General features: G+C 46.3%; 1 long non-coding RNA gene across 2 annotated transcripts; it reads left to right on the top strand.

Moving 5' to 3' along the window:
* Positions 1 to 334: 334 nt before the first annotated feature.
* On the top strand, positions 335 to 2742 carry LOC123446307. 2 transcript variants are annotated; one of them, XR_006631301.1, is made up of 2 exons: positions 335 to 1817; positions 1910 to 2742. It is a non-coding gene; the product is annotated as an uncharacterized LOC123446307 (long non-coding RNA). The 2 variants fall into 2 exon arrangements; XR_006631300.1 differs by having other exon boundaries at positions 1887 to 2742.
* The last annotated feature ends 14600 nt before the right edge of the window (positions 2743 to 17342 follow it).

Here is a 17342-nt window from a genome sequence, read left to right as displayed (position 1 = left end):
CTCATTCTGTGCAAAATAAACACTCCCTAAGACTCTTATTCTGCGTAAAATAAGCTTATTTTGATAACACTCTCGTTCCGCAAACAATAACCGAAACACACTGAGCATAGAAAAAAGAAAGACCTCACCCCACCTTCTCCCGCACCGCATCCCTCCCGGGCCTTCCTCCTACCTAGGCAATGCTTGCCGCCCCACCCCCATCCCCCCCAAACCTGGCCAAACGGGTCGTGCCTGCCGGGCCGGCCCGACTGCCCGCAGGCCAGGCACGACACGGGCCGGGCCCGACACGGCCTAATCGTGCCCGGGCCAGGCACGAGCACGCCATGGGCCGTGCCTGGGCCGCGACCCTCAGCCCGCGTGCCAGCCCGGTACGGCACGATTAGGTGGCGCGAGGAGCGAGCGAGGCTGCGAGTCAGCGACCAGCGATTTGTTTCACAGCGGGGCAGGCGGGAGACGCGCGAGATTTGAGGCAGCGGGCGGGAGAAGCGGGAGATGCGCGAGATTTGAGGACGGCGGGAGACGCGGGAGGCGCGCGCAGGAGATTTCGGCCTGTGTGCGGGCGGGAGATGCGCGGGAGGCGAGAGCCGCGAGACGCGGGAGGCGCGCGACGACGCGGGTGGGATTTTTTTTCTTTTAGGTTTTTCCAGGTTTTTTCGTGTCGTGCCGCGGGCCTAAACGTGCCGTGGACCGGCCCGATTAGGCAACGTGCCGTGTTTGGGCCTGGACCCTTGGCACGCGGGCCGGCATGGAACGACCCGTATATTAATCAGGCCCAGACAGGCCGTGCCGTGCCTGGTATGATTACGGTGGGCCGGGCCGTGCCGGGCCGGCCCGTTTGGCCAGGTATGATCCCCCGGCGCCGCACCGAAGCTACCCTCCTCCCCCCGCAACCACCTCCCCATGCGACCCTCCACATCTGACCACCCCTCCTTCCACCACGAGGCGCCGCAACCTTCCACGGATTGCTCCGCCCCAACCACCTTCTACCGCGCTGCCGTGCCGCTCGTGAATCGAGCCTTGGCTCCTCCGCCAGATTCGACGGCCCCCGGCTCCACCGCACTACTTTCGGCGTCGTCCAGACTACACAAACCCCATTTAGCGCCACGTCCTGATGGATCGGCGGTTGACACCATGCGGTTCATGGGTGATAGCCTGATCCCTGCCTCGTGCACCAAATCCATCGACCACGGGCCACGGGCGAGGCCATCATCATCGAATCCGGTCACTGCAGGCACCGCCGCCGGTCTCCTGCCTCGCCGAGCTCCATCCCATCACCATTGCCTCCTCACCACCTAGCGCGGCCTGGCAATGGCACCCCTACACTCGTTGCGCATGGAGCCAAGCCTCAACTACGTCAGATCCGGCGACCCGAGGCACAAATCCATCGATTCGGCCCCGGATCCAACGACCGGCGTGCTCGCTGTGGGCGGAGGATCACCTCCCTCCACTCGCAATATCCACCCCATCGGCCTTGCACTGGCTACCTCCCCCTACCTCGTCGGGTCAATGAACAATCCCTCCCTCATAGAGATCCACCATCGGCCTCCGGCCATCCTCTTCTCTCCCCCAACCAACCTCCTCTGAGATCCTTTTCAGATTGAGATATTGTCCGATGGAGGTGCCACGGGTAACCCGTTGATGCGTTCGTAGCCCCTGATGCTCGCCTCCACCTTGTTGTCCGCCGTGGGTGGTGGCTTCTTCGTTCTACCTCCCCTCCGGCCTCTCCCTTCTCCAACTAAGACGATGTTGGCAGTTCAGGATCACTCGTGTGAAGTGTGATAGTTTGGCGCGTGTAGTAGAGCACGATCGTATCTGCGGTACGGGGGCGGGTGCGGTGTGTACTTTCTGCTTTCTGCTCCTCTCCACCCTTAATATAGGACGTGCAGCTTGCTGTCGTGTGTGTTTGCAGGTCCTTGAACCTGACGGGTGTGTAGTGTGGCGAGTATGGCGCGCAGTTCGCCGGGCATGCTCTGCGGACGAGCGTGGCGTGTAGTGCGGGCGAGCGTGGCGTGCATCATCTCGCTGGGCGTGTAGTGCGGGCGAGCGTGGCGTGCATCTCGCTGGGCGTGCAGTGTGGGCGAGCGTGGCGTGCAGCTCATCGGGCATCTGGGCTACGAGTACGAACCTCACTTTCAGCTCTCTTCTCCATTCGTTGTTCATGTGTGTTTTTGGTGCGGACAAGTGCGTTGCACCATGGGTGGCCAATGACATACTTTCTTCAAGTAGTTTATCTTGTTGTATGTCTACTTAGTAGTTTCTCTTATTGTATGTTTCAATTTGACCATGTTAATGTGCGCAGCTCTTTGGTGGTTTGGGTGCAGCTTGCAACAGTTGTGGACTTCAGCGAGCTATATCTTCCCTGGTCTGGCTTCCTCCATCCACACTATGGATGCATGCGGAATGCGGTGAAGCAGCCCACACCATTAGCGATCGTGCGCGATGGGGAGTGGGGTTGAATCCAATGTAGCAACCGCCTGCAGCTCGACATCCTAGATAGGCGCAGCACGACGCTACCTCACCCGCCCAACTCGATCTTCTCCGAGCACCACCTCACCTCTCGTGTAGTGCAGACGGTGAGCACGTGCAGTCCAATGGGCGCGTGAGTGCACCACGCTGAGTGTGAGTGCAAAGTTTTTGCTGTTTTTCAGAGATGAACGGTGTTGTTTTCCATGCACATATTATATGATTTTATGTGAAAAGGAGTGCATCCATTGTTGTGTTGCGCTCCATTTTTCTCGACCATGTGGATTGCTGTTTTCGTCCATGTAACATCCCTTTCAGAGCAGTTCACTATCTCTATGCATGAAGTCGAAAAGAAAATCAAAACTGAAATTATGCCGTTCCACTTGGCGTAGTCGTCCACTCGCGTGGGCTACGCGCAACATATAATAAGTATGACAAAGATAAAAGGTCATGTGGTTCATTCTTTGTTTTGTCACGGCTCACTTCGGGCGGTATTGTGGTTCACTCAATCGCAATATGAAGTGTGAAAAAAAAATCTTACTTAATCACAATATGAAGTGTGCAAAAATCTCACAGAAATGATTTTTTTTAGTGTGGTTCATTTTTCGATGGTGTTTGCGGTTCACTTATCTGGGACATGAAGTGCGTCCCATTTTTTCGTCTGAGAACATTTACTTCTGAGAAAAATGATAATAAAGTTTGCTTGCCATTTGGATGCAGTGCGTTTTTTCATCTGAAGCAGTGCGTTCTTCTATGTGACGTGGTTCACGCGTCGCGAAAAAACAAAGTGTCTGCATTTCGATAAACTTAAAACTGCTCTTAAATCATCAGGAAGTAGAGAGAGTATTCTAAATGAAAAAGGTGTGTCTTGTCGATACCATTCCAACGCCATATTATTTGCTTCATTCGGATGAGCGGTTTTGAAAAATTGATGAAAATACGCTCGCTGGAACTCGTAGGTAGCGGCACCATTTTCAAAATTCGTTTTAAACCGTGCGGAATCTCAACAAATGACCAGCACATGAAAGTTGTGAATATTACACAGATTTTCAACGCCGTATCATACGCCTCGTTCCGAGGAACGGTTTAAAAACTGCAGCGAAAACAGTCCCAAAAAAACGAAATTTTTCAAAAAACAGAATTCCCCCTTTTTAGTAAATTTGATATTACTCTCAAACCGTCAGGAATTAGAGAGAGTAATGTACACGAAAAAGATGTGGCTCGAAGATATCTTTCCAACGCCATATCGTTTTGTTCATTCCGACGAGCGGTTTAGGAAACATCGCGGAAATACGCTAGCTGCAGCCCATTGTGTGGCCACCATTTTCAAAACCGGTCTCAAACCGCGAGGAATCGCGAAACATGTTCAACATGAAGGGGTTGGGGATTTTCCGTAGAAATCTAACGGTATATTATATGCCTCATTCCGACAAACGGTTTAAAAACTACAGCCAAAGCGGTGTTGTAAAAGTGTGTGCCTTTTTTCTAGTGACATTGCAGTGTTTCGTTTGATAGGGATGTAGTGCAGTAACGTTGGGCGTGCAGTTGGGAAGTATGCGCAGAATAACTATATATATATATATATATATATATATATATATCAAACTACAACAAAAAGCACAACCCACCTCCCGCACGACCCCCACCTCCCTTGTCTCCTGATCCAAATGACCACCTTCCTCCAATTTCTACCGGCGCCAACGCCGGAGCACCACTCCAATGTCCCATTTCGGGGATATAACCCCACCGTATAACCCGCCATACTAGGCTGGGTCAAACCACAGAGAAGAAAAGAAGATGGACTAAAAGACTTATCGAGAAAGCCTCCTCGCGGCCCAACACCGGAAGACGGCGACTCAAGGCCCACACAAGGCACGAGATGCTAGAAGTTTTCTTAACTTGGGAAGAAAGATAAAAAAACAATTGTAGTAAGTCACGGGTGTTTATGTGACCTAAACTCTGGTGTAAACTCGAGGCCTCTACCTATATATAAAAGAGAGCTCTTGAGCTAGAAAGACCAAGTAAGAAACTCTCTAGAGCTAGGTTAGCAATTAAACATCCTTGTAATAGAGATCCCCATAAATATAGACACAAAGCAGGACATAGGCTTTTACCTCCATCGAAGGGGCCAAACCTGGCTAAACTAGTCTCTCGCTCCTGATAAACCTCTCGATTTGTCACACTACGATGATGGGATCACCACTAAGTCCGTTCACGAGGACATCTGCCATGACAAGACCACGATAGTTGGCGCCCACCATGGGGCTATCACAAGGTGGAGTTAAGTTCTCGGAGGGAGCTCTTCCAGGGTTTGGGAGCTATGTGGCAGGTCAGATAACCAAGAGTCACTGTTGCAAGATCTACATCGACAATTCAAGATGGGGTCCCGATGTCGGCTCAATCGAGTACGTGTACTGGGTCCCCTTGAGCAAGATCCACATCTTCATAGGTAAGGTCAACGATATAGGGCCCGAGCCAGACATCTGGACCAACATCGTCAAGCTGGCTTGTCGCGCTGAGCCCAGTCGGTGTAGGGCTTGCTGAAACCACACCATGGTGGGGAACACCGGGTTAGCAAATCATCTCAAAGATGGGGACGTTGATGGCCAAGTTAACCACAAGCGGAAGCGACCCGAAGTCAGGTCAGAACCGCGCTCAGTACCAACACTCATTTCAAGAACTAGCGGAAGAGCGGTCTCCCTAAGGATCATCAAGCGAATAAGGTTCCCAACTACGAGTCTGTGTTCAAGGCGGATTGCCCTAAACATGGTACTGAGGAGAAGCCGACCAATCATTGATGGGAGGACTACCATATCATATGAGTTTTCCAGAACTGGATTCTCGAGAAGCACAAAGAGGAACGTCCGGGTCAGGATACCCCTCGCGGGTCTCAAACAGCCAAGTAGTGGCCAGTACCATGTCTTCACCACCAATGCTTGAAAACTAGACATGATGGTGAGAAGACAACTATTAGAATGATCAAGCCGACGATTCCCCAGTATCACCAATGGTTTGAGCAGCCAATCACCTGGAGCGGACATGATAACCCTCCCCAAATAAACAACCCCGGAGATCTGGCTTTGGTGGTAGCACCTCAAGTGGGTGGCTATAACCTCTCAAGGGTCCTCATCGATGAAAGAACCATCATCAACATACTATATTATGACACCTTTTGGCGGATGAATCTCCCTGACAACAACTTGGAGACTTCAACCACCGTTTTCCCTGGCATCGTTCAGAGGATGTTGGCATATCCAGTCGGGCGAATTAAGATCGACGTGGCCTTCGACGAAGAGCACAACTACATGATCGAGCCCTTAACTTTTGAAGTGGTGAAGACACAAAGCCCGTATCACGCTCACTTTGGAAGACCGGCTTACGCACATTTCATGGCTCGCCCATGTTATGTATACCTAAAGCTTAAGATGTCGGGTCCCAACGACACTATCACAGAGAAAGGAGATAGGAAAATGGCTTAGGAATATGAGGAAGGGGATGAAGATCACGTGGAGTCATCCTGCTCAGCTAAAGAACTAAAGTTTTACACAACAAATGTCGACCCGGCCGACATGAGTCCTCTCAAGAAGCCAACTATCGAGTCCGAGGAACCTCTCAAGTTTAAGACGGCTGATTAAATTGACTTCATCCTAAGAAACTCATCCAAGCAGTTCAACATTGGGACCGGTCTGGATCCTAATTAGGAAAGCGCGCTCATTGAGTTCATCCGTGAGAATCAGGACATCTTTGCATGGAAGCCTTCTGACATGCATGGAATACCGAGGGAACTCGCTGAGCACCATCATAATGTGAACCCAAATAGGAAACAAGTACGACAGTACATCTGTCATTTTAACAAGGAGATATGGAAGGCTATTGGGGAAGTGGTAGCCCGACTCCTAGCTGCCGGGTTTATCGTTGAAGTTTTTCATCCTGAATGGTTGGCTAACCCGGTGCTTGTTCTGAAGTAAAGCACCACCTGGCGCATGTGTGTTCATTACATGGACCTCAACAAAGAGTGTCCCAAAGATCCTTTCGCCCCCTGCGCATCGACTAGATCATTGACTCTACGGTGGGTTGCGAGCGATTGTGATTTGTGGATGCATACTCAGGCTATCATCAGATCAAAATGGCTAAGGAGGATTTGGAGAAGACATATTTTATAACCCCCTTTGGTGCCTTCTTTCTATGTTTCTAGGCCTTTTGGGCTTAAGAGCATGGGGGCGACTTACCAACGATGTGTGCAGAATTGCCTTCACTCATAGATTGGGTGCAACGCTCACACCTATGTTGATGAGATCGTGGCGAAGTCTCGAATGAAGGAGATACTCTTGGGATGAAGCTTAACTCGGTGAAGTGTGTCTTTGGGGTCCGTGCTAGTAGACTGATGGGCTCCTTGGTTTGTGAACGAGGCATTGAAGCCTACCCTGACAAGATCAAGGCAGTAACCTTGCTGGGTAAGCCTGCTAACCTAAACCAGGTTCAAAGCCTGACGGGCCGTATTGCAACCTTAAGCTGGTTTATAAGCCGTATGAGGGAGAGGGCAATCCCTCTTTATCAGTTGTTGAAGAAAATAGACAATTTTGTTTGGACTGACGCAACCAACAAAGCCTTTCAAGCACTCAAGAAGCAGTTGGCTGAGCCGTCTATCCTAGCCGCCCAACTGACAAAGAGACCATGCTCTTGTACATTGCTGCCAATTCAAAGGAGGTAAGCATTGCAGTTGTCGTCGAATGGAAGGAGGAAGGAAAGGAATATCCAGTCCAACAACCGGTTTATTTCGTTAGTGAAGTCTTGACCCTATCCAAGCTGCGATATCCACATTGGCAGAAACCAGTCTTTGGGGCAATCGAGCTCACCCTACATCATGTGAAGTACACACCCCAAACGGCCATACAATCCCAAGCATTGGTAGAGTTCATCAATGATTAGACAGAGCTACAGGTTCGAGAAGACATGCCAAATAACACATACTGGACCTTGCACCTTGATGGGTCCAGACAATTAGAAGGGTTCGGGGCTGGAGTCATGTTAACTTCCTCACGAGGTGAGCAATTCTGTTATGTTTTAGGCTCATGTTTCCGTGTACTAATAATGCATCTGAATATGAGGCCCTTTTACATGGGCTAAGAATGGCCAAGGAGATGAATCACAGCCGGGTTATATGTTTGGGTGACTCAGACTTAGTGGCGCAAATTGTTTCAGGGACCTGGGATTCTAGAGATCCTTTGATGGTGCCTTATCAACGAGTAGTCACCTAGGTGGCAGGTTCTTTCCATGTCTATCAAGTCGATCACATAGGTCGCCGACTCAATGAGGCGGCGGATGCTTTATCACGACTTGGTTCTCATTGGAAGCCAGTCCCTCCCAATGTCTTTTTGGATGTCCTTCACAACCCTTCGATGAAATTACCATCTTAAGAGGATATAGCTATCCTACACTTGGAGTGAGAGCTAGTGGCGGCTCTTCGAGCTACCCAAGATTGGACGGTACGGTATTTAGCGTACCTCACTTGAGGATACTCCCAGCTGAGGAAGTTAAGGCCCGCCAGATAGTTCGTCGATCTAAATCGATGACCATCATCAAAGGCGAGTTACATTAGCGGAGCAACACTAACATTTTTCAGCAATGTGTGTCTCCATAGGAAGGACATGAATGAAATCCACACACGCGACTGTGGGCATCATGCCAGCTCAAGATCCTTGGTGGAAAAAGCTTTTCGTCATGGGTTCTATTGGCTAACAGCTCATGCTGATGCACAAGACCTCGTACGCAAATGTGATGGATGTGAAAAGTTTGCCCGACTGGCCCATGTGTCGGCTCAAGAGTTGTGCATGATCTCAATCACATGGCCATTTGCAGTATGGGGACTTGATATGGTTGGACCGTCCAAAATGTCTCCACATAAAAAGACTCACATGCTGGTGGCGCTTGATAAGTTCACAAAATGGGTTGAGGCGGAACCTCCCAGCAACTCTGACGCGAAAACATCGGTAAAATTCTTGAAAACATATATCTACCATTTCGGCTATCCTCATAGCATTATTATGGACAATGGTACCAACCTATCCAAAAGAGCTATGGAGCAGTTTTGTCAGAAATAGCACAACCAGCATGACTTGGAGGTTGTAGCGCATCCGCAATGCAACGGGCAGTCTGAAAGAGCGAATCAGGAGATTTTGAGGGGGATCAAACCCGGCTCTTGGTGCCATTACAACACACCCCGGATTGTTGGGTTTAGGATCTCCCCTCAGTTCTTTCGAGTATAAATACAACTCCGAATAGGTCCACTCGTACACGCCTTTCTTTCTGATCTATGGCGCTGATGAAGTGTTACAAAGTAACATTCGTCATGACTCTCCTAGAGTTGTCGCTTATGTTGAGGATGACAATGAACAAGAACGACAAGTTTCTTTGGATGCTTTGGAGGACGAGTGAGGCTTAGCAGCGGCTAGGTCAGCCATATATCACCAAGACATGCGTTGCTATCACACTCGTAGGGTAAAAAGCGCACCTTCCAAGAGGGGACTTGGTGCTCCGACTGATTCAAGATCAAACGGAGATGCATAAGCTCTTACCACCCTGGGAAGGCCCGTTTTCACATCCCTAGATTAAGAATTGTTTGTCATTGCATTCGTGCATGCATTTTTATTTTCTTTCGAATTTGAAATGGGGAAGTGATCAAGCCTCAAGAACCAAAATTTGGAAAATAGGCAACATAGGAATTGCTTCAAAATGATCCAAGAAAATGTTCCAAATATTCTGTGAAGATAATTGGATGAGGTAAATTTGCCGACCAATATATTGAAAACACAGAATTTTTTCATTTTGAATTTTGAATTAATCAAACAACTATTATAAATGGAATTATATTTACTATATATAAAATATGGTTCCATAAATTCTAAAACTATTATGTGGCGTTGGAAAAATATGTTTATGTCACATTAAAATATCATCAGAATTTTATAAATGATTTGATTTTATTTTTAAATCAAAACAAATGTCAGAAAACAAATAAAAACAGAAAACAAAATAAATAAAAGAGAAGAACCTTACCTAGCGCTCACATGTCCACGAAGCGGCCCAGCCCACGAGGGGCACCGCTATCTTCTTCCTCCTGCCAGGAGGAGAAGTAGTTGCGTGCCCGACGCGCCGACTAGCACGTCCACGTCTCCTGGCTACCTCCTTCTTCCCCGGCATTCTAGTGACGCCCAAACAACCACCTGGACCGCGTGGACCAGATCCCCTCCTCGCACGCGCCTCTCCTCTCCCCTAGCTCCCTCTTCGCGGCCACCGAGCGAGCTCACCGCCGTTGCTCGCTGCTACCCCGGCAAGCGCACACCTCCGGCCTACCCGAGACGCGCAGTAGCTCTGCGCTTTTCCTCTCCGTCCTCATAACGAAGCCAGAAGGACCGAGGCCCTCTGTCGCTGCAGCTACGCCATCTTCCCCAACTCCGGCTGCTGAAACTCCCTTGACCAATTGAGCACAACCGGACCTCCCCGATCTTACCGTTGCCACCGCTGCACTCGCAGTGAGCCACGACCCCATTCACCTTTCGCTCCTGCGTGGATCCACCCCCAGAGGGGATTCCCTCCATAGCCGAGCTCCAGCCACCAGGGAGCACGCCGCCGGCCCTGCTCCGTCCACCTCCCTGGCCGTGGATGGGTCTGGCCGACGAGGCCAAGCCTAGGCTACGCCCCAGTGCTCTCGGCCCTCGAATCTGAGCCGTGTGGCGCGTTTCGGCCAACTCCACCGACCCTCCGTCATCGATTTGGTCACCGCCGGCCAGGCTCCGGCAACCCGTGACGTGGATGGTGGTTAGCCACTAACCACCTCCACCAGAGCCACTGACAGCGGGCCCCAGGGCTGTTCATAGCCCTGGTTAAGGCTGGTCAGCACGGGAGTAACCCGTGGGTCACTGACTAGTGGCCCCCACTGGTCAGTCTGACCTGGCCCGGCCGGTTTGACCAGATGACATCATCGTGACGCCATAATTGCTATTTTATCTTATAAAATAATTCCAGAATACTAGTAGAACTTTAAAAATTCATAGAAAATAAAATATAAGTGTGATGAAAATAATTTCTATAAGAACAATTATCAAAAAAATGCAAGAAATATGATTATGCCATGTTCATGCATGTTAGAGCAAGTTAACATCACGAAGTAGGGAAAACGATGATTAGGGTAAATTTAATAAATAGTTTGGAGTTCGAATTTGATGCCTATTTGAATTCCACTTCAATTAATATGACCAAATATTGAGCTAGGTAACTCAGTACCTTAACATGCTATATCATACATCATGTTTGCTGCATTGCATTGAATGTGTTCTTTTCTATTTGCCGGTGTTGTTCCCTCTCGGTAGACGATGGTTCCGACGATGTGATCATTGTCATTGATGAAGACTCATTACTATCTCCAGACGTGTCAGGAAAGCAAACCCCCCTTGAACATCGTGATACAATCCCACTCTCTCGCTCCCGCTCTCTTTTACTGCATTAGGACCACGTCGATTCAATTGGTACTTGTTCTCGGTAGTTGAACCCATTCCTCTGCATGACCTGATTTTGGCACAGTAAATAGTTGAAACCACTTAGCATGTGTAGAAACTTCTTGAGCCTTGATGTGCTACTCATCCATGCTTGCTTACTATGCCTTCTATGCTTAGAGTTGCGTCGGGTCTGATCCATCTGCACGATGAATAGGAATGGTTGTGTTCATGTCCTACAATGTGAGAGTAAAGGTTTGAATCCGATTTGGTAAAGGTAGCGATGAGAGGCCATGTAGGAGTACATGGTGGGTTGTCTCATTGGGACCATCCTTAAGAACTGAGTTATCTGTATGTTATCCAAGACAAGATACTACCACACATTGGGTTCCGATAACTCGACCCCTCTCGGCTTATTAATCACCTAGATCTTTGTCCAGGAGTTGTAACTAGTTTCTGGTGTTTGTAGGAAAAGTGTTGGCAGACGTGTTTAGCTCTTCCTGACGGGGTAGGCTTCACTACAGTAGATACAAGGTGGCACGGTGCACCAAGTGGCACCCGGATGGTGGGCTTGGGAACCCTGCGCACATCGTTTGGGGCCGTTAAGGAAACTTCGGCCGGACTTCCTTGCGGGTTCAGTCTCAAATAGGCGATAAACCTGGACTAGGGTCTTGTATGGTTAACGGTCATAGCCGACACCCACGCCAGTGCTTCCGCTTGAAGGTTGCCGAGATACATGACATGCATATGGTGGTAAGTGGTGAGAGCGTGTGTGAAGAAGTATACCCCTGCAGGGTGATTTTATCTGTTCGGATAACCGCGTCCTCGGATATGGACTACTTGGAAACATTACGTAGTACATAGACAACTTGGAATGTATACTCTAAAATATGCAAGATAAGTGTGAGTGCTATGGACGGCTTTCTTGTAGGGAGACGAGAGTGGATCCATAGTGGTGTATTGATTATTAAATATGTGGACCCGTGTGCGCTATCCCACCTCAAAGAAATAATTTGTAGTCGTAGTACAGGTTAGCCAAGAGTCAAAGCTGGCTTGCTCCAATTAAATTCCACAACCCCTTCAATGATACTGATGCATATGTAGATAGTTCTGATGTAAGTCTTGTTGAGTACCTTTGTACTCACGGTTGCTTTATTTATGTTTTTGTAGAGAAGACTTTAGTCTCATTATTGGTTCTACATGATGTGATCGACATTGACCGAAATAGCTTGGGAATCCCAGACAAAGGTCTCGCTCCTTTGGTAGGGTCCTTGTAGATTTTCAAGCTCCTCCAGCCACTTTAAGTACATGTTTGTACCTAGACATGATATGCTTCCGCTTGATGCTTGTATAACTTGACTGTAGGGTCGTGTGACCCCTGTTTGTAATATCATACTATGTTGACTCTTATGAGTCTTTAATAAAATCTTGAGTCATAGAGTTATGTTGTGACGCCATGTTGTATCTACACATATCGTGCATATTGTGTGTATGTTATGTAATGCATTATATGTGTGGGATTCGACACCTAGTTGTGTGCCTCTAGTAGTACTCTTTACAGGGAAATGCCTCTTTGTGCTTCCACCGAGACTTGGTAGCTTGCTACTGCTCCGGACACATCAATTGACCAGCATGTATCCTTCTTTGCTGATGTGTGTGTCCCCTCGGGGAAATGTCACACGGTGTAATGGAGTCCTTGTAACTTGCTACGACTCATCTACACACGTTGTTGACCGACACCTGCTTTGTTGGGTTATGTATGCCTGTCCCTGTATGTATGTACCACTTGGGTTTATAACTAGTCATGTCGACTCGGGTTCTTTGTCATTTGAATGCTAGCGACACATTCATATACGTGAGCCAAAAGACGCAAATGGTCCCGACCAAGGTAAGGTGGCAGCCATGGAGTTTACCGTGCGTGACGTCGCAAAGTGATGTGATGTGTTACAGGCTGGGTTCTTATGACTTAGGATCGGGGTCCCGACAGCTTTGGTATCAGAGCTTGATTGCCTGTAGGATAACCAAGCCAAACTGGTCGATGTTGAGTCTAGCAACTCTTTAGCTATATAAGGGAATTGTTTGTGGAAGGGAACATAAGGCTCTTTTTACTCCTTTCCTTGTGTCATTCTTATTCTGAGTCACCCTCTTATTTATTCTACGAGGTTTAAGAATTATGCTTTCTCATCTATTCATTAGGATGACGAGTTACTATGCTGAAGACTTATAGAAAAGTTGTTGTCTTCTTGGATCACTGTCTCCATAAGAATTCAATTGTTATGTTGTCAGTTTTCTTGCAGGTTGCCTCATATTTCATGCCCGTGCAGCCGTTATGCTGTTCGAGTTTTCCAAAGTTTCTAAATAATCTCATGCAATCGCAAATTCCTTCCTCCTTTTTCCGATGTCTTTTGGCTAGACAAAGCACACCAAATATTGTGTTGAGGTACTTTATTACCTCGACATATTGTTGAAGTATTAGGAAAGCATGTTACCTTGGAAAACCACCCAATAGTCTAGATGTATTTTGTGTTTCTAGTGTGATAATTCTGGCCATCATTTTCGAAAACATCCCGTGATGTTATTTAGTTACTAGGTATTCTATTTCTGGGTTCTTGAATCCAAGGATCATTCTGCTCACTTCTGTTGATAGTGTTGCTAGTTCCTTTGGAATGATTAGTAACCTTCTTGTAGTCCTCCTGGTGCGTGGTATATAATTCTTCCAATACCATGGACTATCTCTGGCAGAAGTTCTTCATGAACTAAAGATCACAACAAGAGTGCTCGTGATGAGTTCTCTACTCCATATTGTGACTCCGCCAACTCCGCTTTTCTAGATGGGTTATCTAGAAGAATTATGTTGAACTTGTTCGACATGCTAATCTATGCATCTACAACTCAGAAAAATCATGTGCTCTTGAGTTGGCCCTCTTCAATTGTTTCTGACCTTCATTTATGAGAAGATAGTAAAGAGTAGTTGTGCATTCGTGTCATCGATGTCTATTATTCATGTGGTCTGTCAAGTTGTTCTATTTCCGAATGACTCGGACAAGCAAACTCTAGTACCTCATCCATTTCTTGGATTAGGTCAAAGTAGTTGTACTCCGCACATGAAAATGCCAATCCAGCTTTTGTTTTGTTCTATCTTGGAGTATTACCTTCTTTTTTCAAGAATGTCATGGGAATTGCACCATCCCTTATGAAGCCTTTATGTAGTGATACTTTTTGCTATCATTGTTCATCCTTCGGTTTCCGTGTTGGTTGTGACCGGAATATCGACAAGTGAACCATGACGTGTGAAATCAATACTCCTAGCAATGCCATTGCTTGGTAGTTAATGGACAATATTTTCACTCTTTTAGTGATGGTGATTGAATCTTCATCCTAAGATTGACCGTGCTACCTAGTCCATTTTTCATGGTGCACTTTTCGATCAAATAGTTAATTGTGTCAATCCCTCACTCTATTGATAATATCATCTTGCCTTGAAAAGCGAGATTGTTCCCGAGCTTAAAAAAATATCAGTGGTTCTTGATTTTCCGAATATCTTCCCGGAAGTATTACCAGGTTGTTTTCTGACTGATATGGTGAGCTCGCGATCAAGTTGGTTTTCCTATAAACCACCCCTTCTCCAAGAATCCGTGTTGGATACCTCTGAAACTAGTTGGCTAAGCTAAACAACAACTTGGAGAGTTGGAAGATAAAAGCTTTTCCTAAGTTAGTTCATTTCAAAGGGATATCTTCGTGGCGTGTGTGTGAGTGTTGAAGGAAGATGATATTTCATCGCTTTATTCCTGTGATCAATTGTTGTATATATTATCTTGTCCAATTTTTGATTTGAGTATGGACTATTGTCAAATCAAACTCAGAACCAAAGATTTTCGTAACGGTGTCTTACTCGTGGACTTCCTTGAGCATAGACCATTATATTCTTTGGTCTGACCAATGCTATTATCTTGCTCACATAGTTGTGGAAATCCATTTATATGGATATCTCGATGAATTGTTGTTGAGTCCATCGGCAACATTTTCATTTGCTCCATGATTTATGTTCGACATTAAGCTAGTGTTGGAAACTTTGTACACATGGTCTTCGTGTCTATTCATGAAGTATATGTTAGGTTTAAGAAGTGACTTCCTCTAGTTCACGTGCATTTGATGCAATTTGCCGCCGTGAATTCGAGAAAAGTTATTTTGCTTCCTCTCGAATCTTCCCAAGTCAGTCATGCACGTGCGAAGTATTCTATGGTTTGATAGACTGATCATCTTCATTCCATATGTATCTCCTAGAACACAAAGCCACTGATTGATTTGTATAAGGAAAATAGGTTCCTTCATAAGAGCTTATCCGGACTTATGTAAGGACTTGACATACGCAATGATGGTTCCCAAACCAGAACTCAGTAGTGTTTTGTTGTAAGAATTTTCATGTGGTCATCCTTGTCTTGGACAGTGTGTTCACGTGGGTCTTACAATCCAGCTCATGTTTTGGAGTTGGCTTCTGTAGTTCATCTTCTCAGAATCTCGCAACGTGATCTCGACGATTTGTGTTGCAAACCTTCTTTTTCGAGACACACTGAATGTGAAACATCCTATCACCAACAAGATCTGAATCTTAGGCAGATATGATGGTTGTAACGCTTCCAGAGGATTATAATATTGGTCTCTCTGTAACCCGGTAAAGTGATGTTATGGCTAATGGACCTATCCGGAAGACTTAATATTGTAATATCTTGCATCAACAACCTTAGCCACCTCCCCATGATGACTTTGGATGACTTATTTTAGAAGATGTTCCTCATGGAACCTTTGAGCCCCGAAGTACGACCTTTACTTGATGTTCTAGACACCAATAAGTTGAGTTATCTTATTTCATCAAGGAGAACATTAGAAGCAGAGTGCTAAATGTCTCTCGGTCGAACATCCAGATTTCGTTTCCTTGGTATCGCTAAGGAGAAATCTGAGAAAGTGTTGTTTTCCTTTGCATCTGCATTCTCCGTTATTATTCATCATGGTAGTATGATGTGTTGTCAGGATCCTTGGCATGGATATTGGTAAACCTTGATGAATATAGAAATGCTCAAGTTCTTGAGAGCACGCTGAGACACTAGGTTATAGCCTCGACATTAATTGAAATGTGCCTTCCATTTGCCTAGTTGTTCTATAACTCTAGTTTCCTTCCAAACTGAGTATGCCATTCTTCCGAACTCCTTCAAACGATCATTTGTGAATTGCCTTCCCCTGGTATGAAGAGTATAAATGATCTTTGGATCAAAAGTAATTCTTTTTGCCACTTAAGGGAATAACTCTACGAGTAACCCTCCTAAGGTACCCCGTTATGGTATGAGGGGCAACATAATCCTTGCTACTTTGAAACCTCATCCCCATCTATTTTAAGCATGGAATTGTTGCCTACCAATTGAACCTCTATCATATGCCACATTTCCTCATTCATGTTATGTGTTTTGTGTCTCAGCTCAAGGGACATTCCTACGTCTCATTCTATGAGTTGATCATGAGTTGCTCGATGTTCTTTTGTTGTCGTGTTAGATGAAGACCTCGAAGACAAAGATGTCAAGACCAGCATGATGCAACGAATCAACATCTCCGAGAAGGGAAATTGGATCATGAAGATTGTGATAGCTTGTGTCCCCTGATTACTCCTACCCTACGCTTGAATCTCAGGACGAGATTCTTGTTTAGTGGGGGTGAATTGTCATAGCCCTAGATTTAGAATTGTTTGTCATTGCATTCATGCATGCATTTTTATTTTTTCTTTTGAATTTGAAATGGGGAAGTGATCAAGCCTCAGGAACCAAAATTTTGAAAATAGGCAACATAGGAATTGCTTCAAAATGATCCAAGAATATGTTCCAAATATTCTGTAAAAATATTGGGATGAGGTAAATTTGCCAACCAATATTTTGAAACCACGGAAACTTTTTATTTTGGATTTTGAATTAATAAAACAACTATTATCAATGGAATTATATTTACTATATATAAAATATGGTTCCATAAATTCTAAAACTATTATGTGGCATTGGACAAATATGTTTATGTCACATTCAAATATCATCAGGATTTTATAAATGATTTGATTTTATTTTTAAATCAAAACATATGTCAGAAAACAAATAAAAAAAGAAAACAAAATAAATAAAAGAGAAGAACCTTACATGGCGCTCACTTGTCCAAGAAGCGGCCCATCCCACCAGGGGCACCGCTGTCTTCTTCCTCCTGCCACGAGGAGAAGCAGCTGCGTGCCCGACGCGCTGACGAGCACGACCATGTCCCCTGGCCACCTCCTTCTTCCCCAGCATTCTAGTGACGCCCAGACAACCACCTGGACTGCGTGGACCAGATCCCCTCCTAGCACGCGCCTCTCCTCTC

This window comes from Hordeum vulgare, chromosome 4H, assembly GCF_904849725.1.
Source record: "Hordeum vulgare subsp. vulgare chromosome 4H, MorexV3_pseudomolecules_assembly, whole genome shotgun sequence".
NCBI lineage: Eukaryota > Viridiplantae > Streptophyta > Magnoliopsida > Poales > Poaceae > Hordeum > Hordeum vulgare.
The sequence above is the reverse complement of the archived record's forward strand: the minus strand, read 5'-3'. Positions and strand labels throughout refer to the sequence as shown.